Below are 12,926 nucleotides of genomic sequence, written 5' to 3'. Positions count from 1 at the left end.
TTCAAGCTGATGGAGGCTCTATTTCCTTGATGGCTCAGGCAGAGAAAGAGGATGTGGAGAATCATCCTGGCACATACAAACCTTTACTTGGAAATGACACACAGTACTTCCGCTCACATATCATTGGATGAAGCAAGCAAAATATTTACTCCCTATGTCAAAGGAGGTAGAGAAATGTGACTTTATCATGTGCCCAGAGAGAGAGAGAATACAAACAATTGCAAACAGCCTTGATAACCACCTTGAGTTATCAGGGGGTCCACATGGGCATACTTTTGACTGTGTGTAACAAGACACCTGCCAGAAGTAGCTAAAACTAGGGGGAGATTTATTTATTTGGATTTTGAAGCAGAGAAAGGTTTATTGTGAGGCGACTAGGGACGAGTAGGCTTATGCCTTGAAAAACCCTGAGCTTCCTGAAGGGTTTTGGCAAAGCATTTTTAAAGGGCCGTTTTGGAGGGTGGGAGTGGTCTGCAGAGTGCAGAATCAGTTGTACAGTTCTCAGACTGGCTGATGGTGAGGCAGCAGGGTGGTATCACAGAGGTTAATATTATCAGTCCCTAAACTCTAGGAGTTAAATATACACACTTGACGTACTCCTTTTCCTATTTGGAACCAGTCTGTTTCATGTCCAGTTCTAACTGTTGCTTCCTGACCTGCATATAGGTTTCTCAAGAGGCAGGTCAGGTGGTCTGTATTCCCATCTCTTTCAGAATTTTCCACAGTTTATTGTGATCCACACAGTCAAAGGCTTTGGCATAGCCAATAAAGCAGAAATAGATGTTTTTTTCTGGAACTCTCTTGCTTTTTCAATGATCCAGCGGATACTGGCAATTTGATCTCTGATTCGATCCTCTGCCTTTTCTAAAACCAGCTTGAACATCTGGAAGTTCAGGGTTCATGTATTGCTGGAGCCTGGCTTGGAGAATTTTGAGCATTACTTTACTAGCATGTGAGATGAGTACAATTGTGTGGTAGTTTGAGCATTCTTTGGCTTATTTAACTTATTTGCAGAGTACATCATGAGAAACGCTGGGCTGGAAGAAGCACAAGCTGGAATCAAGATTGCTGGGAGAAATATCAATAACCTCAGATACGCAGATGACACCTCCCTTATGGCAGAAAGTGAAGAGGAACTGAAAAGCCTCTTGATGAAAGTGAAAGAGGAGAGTGAAAAAGTTGGCTTTATAGCTCAACATTCAGAAAACGAAGATCATAGCATCTGGTCCCATCACTTCATAGGAAATAGATGGGGAAACAGTGGAAACAGTGTCAGACTTTATTTTTTTGGCTCCTAAATCACTGCAGATGATGATTGTGGCCATGAAATCAAAAGACGCTTACTCCTTGGAAGGAAAGTTATGACCAACCTAGATAGCATATTCAAAAGCAGAGACATTACTTTGCCAGCAAAGGTCCGTCTAGTCAAGGCTATAGTCTTTCCTGTGGTCATGTATGGATGTGAGAGTTGGACTGTGAAGAAAGCTGAGCACCGAAGAATTGATGCTTTTCAACTGTCGTGTTGGAGAAGATGCTTGAGAGTCCCTTGGACTGCAAGGAGATCCAACCAGTCCATTTTGAAGATCATCCCTGAGATTTCTTTGGAAGGAATGATGCTAAAGCTGAAACTCCAGTACTTTGGCCACCTCATGAGAAGAGTTGAGTCACTGGAAAAGACTCTGATGCTGGGAGGGATTGGGGGCAGGAGGAGACGGGGACGACAGAGGATGAGATGGCTGGATGGCATCACTAACTCGATGGACATGAGTCTGAGTGAACTCCGGGAGATGGTGATGGACAGGGAGGCCTGGTGTGCTGCGATTCATGGGGTCGCAAAGAGTCAGACACGACTGAGCGACTGAAATGAACTGAACTGAACTGAACTGAAACTCCAAGAGACCTGGGGCTATGTGCTCAGGTCAGAGATTAGTTTTTCCATTGGTGGGGAGAGGGAGGGGTGGTTCACATCTGCAAAACAACTCCAGAAATTTGCATCAAATAACACTATCTGGGAACTTCAGACAGGAGCTAAAGCAGAGGATACAGAGGAAACCTGTCCTGAGGAAGGCCCCACAGGGTCCTGCTTGATTACAGTTCCGAAGCGAGAGACTTGTTATCTCATATGGCAAAGGGCCCTCATACCAGAGAGTCCCTGGCTTGGTTCATCCGCTGGCCAGTGCCATCACCCAGCACCCAGACTCCTCTGGTCTCTGCCCTGTCATTCTCAGTCTGCTGCCCTAACGTCACAGGCTTGCTCTCTTCATGGTCCAAAGATGGCTGCCTTCTCTCAGCTATAGCACACAGATGACAGCACCCAGAGGCAGAAAAGGGAATGCATCTGTCTCGTCTCCTTTTTTTCAAAACAGCTCAAACCTCTCCAGAGACTCCCCGGCAGATTTTCCCTATCTCTTTGGCCAAAGGTGTATCATATGTTCTTGTTTAAACCACCCACTTTGGCAGGAGGCCTGAGACCGCCAGGGCTGGCTTAAATGAAACAAGATTTATTTCCTAGGGCTGCCTGGGGAAGCCAGTACTCCTACTCCCCAAAATAAAGGACACGGCCACTCAAACAGGAATAGATTCAGCTGGGATCCTGTTTCTAAGACAAAAGGGGTATGGAATTACCCCTGGATAGAAAACTAACAGTGTCTGCTGCCACAGGCTCCAGGAAGCGAGAGGTGAGAGGGCAAACCCTTCTGTGTCTGATCTCACTGAATCTTCCCACTAAATTTATATCGCAGATTTTCTCACCCCATCTCACAGATAAGAAATGCAGCATTAGAGACACATGGGTTTATCTGACTCCAAAGTCCTACTTATTCCCCTTGGCCTGGCCATTTATCCACCAAGTACGATTACAGAGCAGAAGGTCAAATTAATTTTTTTTTTTTTTAAGTCCTTTGAGGAAAGCAGAGGAGGATGAAGTGAATCCCTGCTTTCAGTTAATCAAAGATGAGCCCCGGTACAAAGAGGATATCCATGATCAAACTGGCTACTGGTGAACTCTTACTAAAGATGTCAACCCAAGATCCCTTTTTAAACCAGGGACAGTGCTTACTTCATGGCAAGGAAAAAAGAGCAGGTGTGTTAATCTGCAACTTTATCCAGGGCTAAATTTAGAAGAGGAATGTGGCCAAGTTATCTTTGAAGCAACTCTCCATTATTCCAGGATTGAGGCAAAATGTTTTATGTCTCTCTCCTCAGCAAAATTTGTATTAGCTTCCTGGCCATTAAAAAAAAAAAAAAATGACATCAATTTAAAATTCAGCTCTGCCCTCAGCCTTAGCTGTGACTAAGTGGTGAATGTTCCAAGGGCCCAAACTTAAGAATCCAGCTGGATGAGTGGAAAAGCAGGGCAGGCAGCTCTTAGCACAGAAAGAACAGGCCAGGGACCCCACAGCCCACGCTGAATTGCTTGCTGCCCAACTTCAGCCTGGACACTTGACTTCACACTTCTGGCCAGATCATAAAGAAGTCCAGGCTCTAGTCCTGCCTATGGCTGATAGACAGCACTACCCTTCACGGGGGCTTCCCTGGCAGCTCAGTCAGTAAAGGATCTTCCTGCAGTGTGGGAGACCCGGGTTTGATCCCTGGGTCGGGAAGATCCCCTGGAGAAGGAAATGGCAACCTACCCCAGTATTCTTGCTTTCTAAATCCCAAGGACAAAGGATCCTGGCAGGCTACAGTCCACGGGCTCACAAAGAGTCAGATACAACTGAGTGAATAAACCACCACCACCACCCTTGACGGACACTCTCCTAAGCCCCAGGCGCTGAGGTAAGCACACATCTTGTATCAACACACATAATTCCTACTCCAAACCCTCTGAGGTGGGTGGCTTCCCCAGGGATGAGTAAACAGAAGCTCAAGGAAGCTTAGTGGCTGTTTCAAAGTCACAAAGAAGTGGCCAAGCTGGACTTCTGTCTCAGGTCTGGGTTGCAACCTTGATGCTCTGAACAACTGTACCCTACTTCTGCTCACTGAAGAGCTGGATTTTATTTTAAAATCCCCTTGAAAAGTTGACCAGGTAGATATGGATATGACTCTCATATTGGTTTGGAGAAGTTACACAAAACTTGCCCCAGGTTGCACAGTTAGTTGAATGGTGGAGCCAGAATTTGAATCCAGGGTCAAACGGCCCCACACCCAGGGGTCCTTCCATCCATGAACCACCTCCCTTGGTATATGAGCTGCTGATTCCAGCTTCGCCCACTTCTGAGTGACCTTCCACCTCTTCTCATAACAGAGCATTGCCATATTTTTAAAATCATGAGAAAGAGGATTCTGCTTGACATCACAAGCTGCTTTTGAGATATATGTGTGTATAAATTTCCCCCTCTTGGAAATAGCTGCAAGTTTTCTAAAGGGTCTTCTGCTGGTAAAAATGCCCCGTCCATTTTCCCAAGGCCCCTTCAGTTTGGCATATTTAAAGAAAGAAAGACTTGAATTTGTCGCTCAGCTCTCACTTTGCATGAATCATAACAGAACTGTTTGTGGGGAAACAGCCTAGTTCTAGGAACTGGTAATAGAAGCCGGGGTTTGTCACCTTCACGGGTGCATCTCCAATCCCATTTGGGTGCTTGTCTGGGGCCCATATGATGCTGCACCCTTGACCCAAGGGGAACTGAGCAATTGGGCAACGGCCACCTCAGCTGATGAATGCTTAGGTCCTACACACACAGCTCCTCTGTGGCCAGACCCCGGGCAGAGGACACAAAGGAAAGAATCTTCAGAGGGATGGCCTATACCTCCCTTCAAAACATTATTTCTAAATCATGAGTCATATTATAATGACAGCAACAACAATAGCAGGGAACCTGCATTGAACACTTAGCTATGATTATTCTCACTAGTGTTATTACTTCATTAATTGACTGAACAATCAAAGTACCTTGTAAGCTGCAATTATTCTTGCAACAAAGTGCAGCACTTAAGAGTTCAGGCTGTGAGGGCAAAGACACGGAGGTTTGATGCCACAGCCACCTCTTGCAGGTTGGGTGAGTCTGAAGGTCACTTCAAATTTCTAGGCATCAGTTTTCCTCATCTGTAAAATGAAGAGGATATTAGCATTCCCTGGAGGGGCTGGGAGGATTAAATAGAATCATTTATGTAAAGCAATTAACAACATACTTGTTGGTTCAGAATGAGGATTCAGAGATTTGGGAGGAGACAGTAAAGCCTCTGCCTGCGATGCTGGAGACCAGGGTTTGATCCCTGGGTTGGGAAGATCCCCTGGAGAAGGAAATGGCAACTCACTTCAGTACTCTTGCCTAGAAAATTCCATGGATGGAAGACCCTGGTGGGCTATAGTCCATGGGGTCGCAAAGAGTTGGACACAACTGAGCGACTTCATTTCACTAATGAACTATTAGAAGTGAAATGCTGGGAAATTGCCATTTTTCTTCCTTCAGAATGAGCTGGCCTTCTAGGGCCAGCTGTTCTCTGCCTGAACTCCGTAAGCCCCTAAAAGGATCCGAGCTTCCCATGAGTGATGATACAGAAAGAAAAACAAAGAGCGAAGAATGAAGTGACCTCTAGAAACAAACTACGATTTCTTGACCACGGGTCAGAAAAGCTGCTCAGGTGTCTTGCTCGTCAGATTTCAGCAGGTGGCAGGATGGTGGAGTGCACAAGAAAAAAGTCTGTTTTTCCAGCTTTTTTTCTTTTTTATTGAAGGAAATGTTAATTACTGTTGTACAACAAAATGACTCAGTTACACATTATATATTAATACATTTGTTTTCATATTCTTTTCCATTATGATTTATCACAGGATATGGAATATACCTCCAACTTTCATTTCTGCCTGGGATGTAGTCCTGAACGTATTTTCTCACTAGCAAGATCAAAGGGATGGTTCACCTAACATCACTCATGGCATCTTGCCGGACAGCAGGGAGGAGGGGACACAGATCCAAGTACTTGCTACCACAGTCACTTGTGTTTGGGGGGAGAGGATGCTATTCATTTTTGCTGTGGGGTAAGCTTAGAAATAGAGTGAGAAATTGCTGCAAATGAATATTCAATTGGGGAATGTCAGTAGTTGAGTGTGTCTGTGGATCTGATTATTTTTCAGGAGAAACCCAGTGACCCTGCTCTGAGTTTCAAGGTCCTCTCTCCTTTCCCCTAATATCTACTGAGCACTAACCATGTACCGGGGCCAGGTTACATACCACAGGATCTGGGGTCATGGACTTGATGGAGTGTTTGCTCTCAGGAGTGTCCAATCTAGTTGGAGAGATAGACATTGAGCAGATTTTTTTTTACCACCAAAATTGTCATTGCAATAGATACTAGGAAGGAAAAGGCTAGAGGCAGTAAGGATAAGAGTGAGGAAGAGGGCCATTGCACCTTGTCGGGGAGTTCAGGGAAAGCCTCTCCCAGGAAGTGATGTTTGAACTGAGAAATGGAGGGTGAGCAGAAGTCAGTCAAGCAAAGAGTGTCTGGCGGGGATGTGGGTAGAGGAGCTTAGCATTTTCAAGAAACGAGGAAATGACCAGCATGGCTGGAGTCCAGCACACAGAAGGAAGGGTGACGTGGCCTGGAGCTGGTGCGGGGCGGGGTGGTGGGGGTGGAGCAGAGAGGAGACAAGGCTGGCCTGCTTTCCTCTCACTTTGCATGGCCCCTTTTAGCTCTGACATGTACAGTTCCCAGAGGGGAACAGTCATGGGGTTGCGGGTCTGCAGGCCAGTGCGCTCCTCTGGCTCTGGCTCAGGCCTCCTCCCTGTGGCTGTCTGGCCCTGCTGCCCTCCTTTGCCTGTGGTAGGTTTGCCCGCCATTTTCCTGGGAGCTCAGTGGCCCCCTGAGCACTGAGACCACAGCGGTCCTCACTCAGAGATTTTGGGAGCCCTGGTGTAGTGTTACCCAGGTGATCTGCCTTCCTCTTGCATTGCCTGTGATCTGATTCCCAGTAAAGAACCAAGTCCCCACTTCCTACCCCAGCCCCCAGTACTGGTCCCTTCAGAACAGTGGGAATGGTTACCTTTCACACGGCTGGTTCAGAGCTGGTTCACTGGACCGGGGCTGAACTGTGGTTTCTCTGGGTCAAGTTCTCTGGATACAAAGGGGAGCAGACCTAGACAGAGTCCTGCTCTGGAGCAGCTTGCAGGCCATCAGGCACTTTGCTCAGCCTCGTCGCTCTGATCCTATCTCACCCCCAGAAGAGCCCCGTGCCGTAGGGACTGCCATTGGTGCCCATTTTAGAGATGAGAAGACTGAGTCAAAGAGGAGCTAAGCAACTGGCCCAAAGTGACACTTGGCAGTGGTAGCAAGGCTGGGATTTGAATCTGTCTGATCCCAAGGCCCAGGTTTCTAACCAGCGCCTTCCATTCCTCTTTCTCTCTGAAGTTTTGGAAGTGTCCTCAGACTGTGATTCTTCTACAGCTGGGGCCCTGTCTTATGGATGTCTTGTGGGTCCTCCACACTCCATGCTTTCCTGTGGCTGCAGCTCACCTTCCTGTTCTCACAGGCAGGGCTTCTCTCGGTCCCTGCCATCTGCTGGCCCAGTTCCCTCCACTGGCCTGCTGCTGACACTGACTCCCAACTGGGTGACAGGGGACACAGTAGGCACTGTAGGAACCCAAAGAATCACCTGAAGGCCTGAAGTTCTCCTAAGAGTTGTGACTTCAAGGAAGTGTTTCTCAAAGCGGATGGCATCATCCTCAGAGGGTGTTTCCTGGTGACAGTGCTTTTAGTTTTCACAAGGATTGCAGTGCTGTGGGGATGGAGATGAGGAAGTCTCACATCCTCCTGGCTTTGAGGACCAGTATGAGACAGAACTGTAGGGCAAAGAGCTGTCTTGTGTCCCCTCAAGATTTGAAACGTCCCAACAATGATATAGTTTAAGAACTTATTTTTTTTATTATTTGAGCACAGATCTTAACTTTTTCTTTTTTTTTTTCATACAAACACAAACACCAGCATGGGTTTTAATAGGCACCATGCTTCCTAGGAGGAGAAGGCAATGGCACCCCACTCTAGTACTCTTGCCTGGACAATCCCATGGATGGAGGAGCCTGGAAGGCTGCAGTCCATGGGGTCGCAAAGAGTTGGACACGACTGAGAGACTTCACTTTCACTTTTTACTTTCACGCATTGGAGAAGGAAATGGCAACCCACTCCAGTGTTCTTGCTTGGAGAATCCCAGGGACGGGGGATCCTGGTGGCTGCCGTCTATGGGGCTGCATAGAGTCGGACACGACTGAAGTGACTTAGCAGCATGCTTCCTAGGAATGCTGCTAATGCTGCTGCTAAGTCACTTCAGTTGTGTCCGACTCTGTGCGACCCTATGGACAGCAGACCATCAGGCTCCTCTGTCCACGGGATTCTCTAGGCAAGAACATTGGAGTGGGTTGCCATTTCTTTCTCCACCTAGGAATGCTACTTCTGTATAAATGGAAGAAAGGCTCTAGCACTTTACCAAGAGCCATTTTGAAAATGACGTGAACGGCAGTATCACGTTCGGAATCTGAGTCACTAGGGCCACATAGTTACATCAGTTTTCATTTATAGCTATTTCATTCATGGAGAGTCTGTGTATGCCTCTCTAGCCCTTATTTGGAAATAGCAATATAAAGCAAAAGGGTCAACAACATTCAGTCAAATGTGGTCTAATTCCTCTGAAATCCAGATGTAATCCTTAAAAATAGGTCCAAACATTGATTACTCACCTATTCTTGAATCATCTGAGCATTTTCATGTTACAAAATACTTATTATACTGTAAACTATATTTTTTGTATCTCCCTTATGTGACAAAACAGTACGTTGATTTTTAGAAATTGTTTGTAGGTAGATTATACCAGCTGTGAGTTGCAATTCAGGAAACTAAGGATAATGTTACAAAAACATTGTTTTAAGAAAAAGGGGTTATGATGGAATTTTGAACTATAGTTTTAAGAAAATGAGATCTATTTCCTAATTTTGGCACAAGAATTTATAAAGAAAATAAATAATTGTCCCGTCCATGCTTCCTCAGTAATCAAGGATTTACTTTATTGGATATTTTTTCTCTGAAGACTTTCCTATTCTTCTCTTGGAAGTATCTTCAGAAACAAGGCAGGATTTTATTTGCACTCTGCCCATGCCCTGCCCCCCACCCCACCTTGAGAAGTTTCTAGGGCTTTGCTTATTTAGGACGATTTTGATATTTGAAAAGAGCCAACGGTTTTTCAGGCCAAATTGTCATAGCCAAGCTGGGTGATCAAGCTAGGGGATGATATTCTTGGTCACGGGCTGTAAGATTTGGGGGCAGAGATTGTGTTTGACCTATCTTTGCCTCTTCACTCCAGCACTTAGTACACAACAATAGTAGATGGTCAGTATTAAGATGAACCGAATTTGGCAAACATGTGATATGAACTAGATCAATCCACGTTATCATACTGTATTTAAATAATATACCAGTGTGTACTGGACCAGAAAATGGAACTTGCTCCTCTGGATGTCAGTGAACACATTTAAAAGATGCTATGCCACCACCCACTCCAATAAGAGGGGACTGGGGGCTGTGACTAGTGGATCAGCCCAGGATGATGCATTTCAATTAAAAATTAGTCCTTCTGCACTCTATCCATTCCCTTGGGAATCCTACTTTCAGAGGAGTAATGGCAGATTTTGAAAGTTCTTATCTCCTTACAGTAAACACTGATAACAATTTAGTGAGTCTCCTTCCGTACTCAAAATACATACGGGTTCCCTAGTCCCTCAGTGGTAAAGATCCATCTGCCAATGCAGGAGAAGCAAGTTTGATTCCTGAGCTGGGAAGATTCCCTGGAGAAGGAAACGACAACCCACTCCAGTATTCTTGCCTGTGAAATCCCATGGACAGAGGAGCCTGGTAGGCATGGGGTCTCAAAGAGTCAGGACTGAGCAACTAAGCAACAACAACTCCACATCCTCCAGGCACATTCGGGCGTTCAGCCAACCAGAGAGCAAGTCTAACGGTGTGTGAGGAGTCCGTGGATATGGAGCCAACTGTCTCCTTTTATAGAAGGGACATGAGAATCCATGGACCTCGGTGTCCAGGTCCTGGAATCAATACCCCATGGATACCAAGGGACAACCACGTTTCCATAGAAGATGTGTGTGAGGGAGGTAGGCTCAGGGAAACGGAAAGTTTCATGTGTTTCTTCAGCTTGAAAAATGAGATGATATCACAATACGGTTCTAAAATGCACTCTGCTTTTTGTATCACAGTCCACTTAGAATTGTTATTGAGCCCAAGCTTGTTCCAGTCACCTCACGACAGGTCAGGAAATTGGGAGACGATATTTGAACAAGGAATAACGATTGTAATTGGAAAGCTAGCAGACCCAGAAGATGGCAGACTAGGGTCCCCAAAAAATATCCCCTCTCAGCCCTAATTCGGGGCTCCTTTTATACACGGAAGGGGGAGGGGCCCGCTGTGGCGCTGACCAATGACTGAGTGGGGCCGCTAACGGTCGCTGGTTGGCAGTTGCTTTTGCTAACGGTTGCTCGCTTGGGGGAGGGGCCCACGGTGGCCTGATCAATAGCTGAGCGAGGATCGCAGAGCTCAAGCCTGCCCTGCGGATGTTACAGAACCCTGCTGCAGTCAAATGTTTTCGCTAGCCTGGCTCTGAAGGAAATTCCAGTGCAGGAATGCCAGAGATGTTCTGAAGGAAGGAAGACAGGAGGACGATTTTAATGGAAAATATGACTTCAGCTACTGGCTCAGATGGTAAAGAATCCGCCTGCAATGCAGGAGACGCTGTTTCTATCCCTGGGTCAGGAAGATCCCCTGGAGAAGGGAATGGTAACCCATTCCAGTATTCTTGCCTGGAGAATTCCATGGACAGAGGAGCCTGGCCGGCTACAGTCCTTGGTGTTGCAAAGAGTTGGACATAACTGAGCGACTAATACTTTCTTTCACGCCTTCTGGTATATGAGTTCTTATGAACGCCATCTTGCCTCTTTTGAAACACATTGAAACTTTGAAGTTGCTAGCTTTGAGTTCAAGTTACAGAGGAGAACAAAAATTTATATTCTAGCATGAACAAATAAGGAAACACCATCACCTGATTTACAATCAGGGTCAGCATTCTGAAGGATAAAATAGTGTGATGGTCTAGACACGAGAAGAGACCACTTTAGATAGAGTAATCAGGAAAGGCTTCTTGGAGACCCTCATCTCCCCTAAAAGGAGATGAGCAATCATGCAATGGCCTGAGGTCAAAGAGAGCTTTGGTGTGCTTGAGGAGCCACAGGAAGTGTGAGAGACTAGTGACCAACCAAAAAAGCCCTGGGAGGCAGGAGCCTGACCTTGAAAGGTCTTAAACTTCCTGATAAGAGCTTGGATTTTATTCTAAAGGGGGTGACATGCTCCGATGTGGTTTTAAAGGATATCTTCTTTGTTGAATGAATGATGTCTTTGGAGAAGGACAATGGTCAAAGCATGGGGACCAGTTAGGAGCCGTGTAGTTATTTGGGCAAGAGAGGATGACAGCTTGGTGGAGGAAGATGTTGTGAACACAGAGAGAAGTAAATGGATTCAAGATCTCCTAAGGTGGAGCCACCAGGGTTTGCTTATGAGATGATGTAGTGTGTGTGTATGTGTGTGTGTGTGTGTGTGTGTGTGTGTGCTCTTTTGCACACTGGCTAAGATTTGGACAGCTTTGAGCAACTTTGGGCATGGCGGTACTATTTCTAGAAATAGGGAAGATGAGAGAAGAGCAAGTTTGGGACACAGAGGGGTCAGGGAAGTGAGAGTTCCTTTTTGGTCAAATTTCATTTCAAAATGCATTTTTGACACCCACTTGAGGTGCCAAGTAGGCAGTTGGATAAACACATTAAGAGATTCAGGGATGGTGGGTATCCACATTTAGATATTATTTAAAGCCAAGGGAGCTGACATTGGAAGGTGGCTGTATTTTCCACTTTCTAAACATCTTTATCACAAAGTTTCTGAGTAATAAGAAAAAGAAATTAAATCAAGGGGAAGAGAGAGAACAATTCCAATTTCATCTATAGCCCATGTCTTGCCACAGAACAAGCATTTGGCTAACGCAAATGCCTCTGAGGATGGCACACTCTTATGACACATGGGACATGTACACCACCTGCTGGTCATTTCTGGGCATTTTCCAACACACCCTTCAGGCCAGAATAAGTTGTTTCTAGTGTAAGCTGGCAGGAGAGTACAGAAGAAATCAGGTCAAGGTTGCTGCCCTCCATAGCTAAGCAGGAGACCACAGATGCCACGGGTGTGGTGGCATAGTGGGTTTGGAGCAGAGAGAGCTGGTTTGGAATCTCACCTTTGCTTAAGTAGATGGCAAGGCTCTTGCCCCTAGAGTCTAGAGTAGCACGTCCAAAAAAACTTCCTGTGTTGCTGGAAATGTTCTGTCTCTTCTGTTCAGTGTGGTGCCACTAGCCACCCCTGACAATTGAGCCCTTGAAAGGTGGCTGGTGGAACTGAGAATCTGACTTTTAAAATTCTAATGACTTTATTTTTTTCAAACTTTAGAAACTTTTAATTTTGTATTGTGTGTTAGTTGTTCAGTCATGTCCAACTCTTTGCGATCCCATGGACTGTAGTCTGCCAGACTTCTGTGCTCATGGGATTCTCCAGGCAAGAATACTGGACTGGACTGCCATTCCCTTCTCCAGAGGATCCTCCCAACCCAGGGATCAAACCCTGTTCTTCTGCATCATAGGCAGATTCTTTACCAATTTTGTATTGGGGCATAGCCAATTAACAATGCTGTGGTAGTTTCAGGTGAACAGAGAATGGACTCAGCCATCCATATACATGTATCCATTCTCCTCCAAACCCCCTTCCCATCCAGGCTGGCACATAACACCGAGCAGAGTTCCATATGCTATACAATAGGTCCTTGTTGGTTATCCATTTTAAATACACCAGTGTGTACATGACCTTCCCAGACTCCCCAACTATCCCTTACCCCCAGA

The 12,926-nt window shown here is 45.9% G+C and overlaps 1 long non-coding RNA gene across 1 annotated transcript in view; it reads left to right on the top strand.

The window, feature by feature from the left end:
* Positions 1-898: 898 nt before the first annotated feature.
* The window catches only part of LOC121817217 (uncharacterized), a 36,810-nt gene continuing 24,782 nt past the window's right edge, over positions 899-12,926 (top strand). The window contains exon 1 of the long non-coding RNA XR_006057021.2: positions 899-3,777. This is a non-coding gene — a long non-coding RNA (uncharacterized LOC121817217). The remainder of the gene's footprint in view (positions 3,778-12,926) is intronic.

The sequence above is a fragment of the Ovis aries genome, chromosome 19 (genome assembly GCF_016772045.2).
Source record: "Ovis aries strain OAR_USU_Benz2616 breed Rambouillet chromosome 19, ARS-UI_Ramb_v3.0, whole genome shotgun sequence".
NCBI classification, from domain to species: domain Eukaryota; kingdom Metazoa; phylum Chordata; class Mammalia; order Artiodactyla; family Bovidae; genus Ovis; species Ovis aries.
This window is presented reverse-complemented; position numbering and strand designations above follow the sequence as displayed.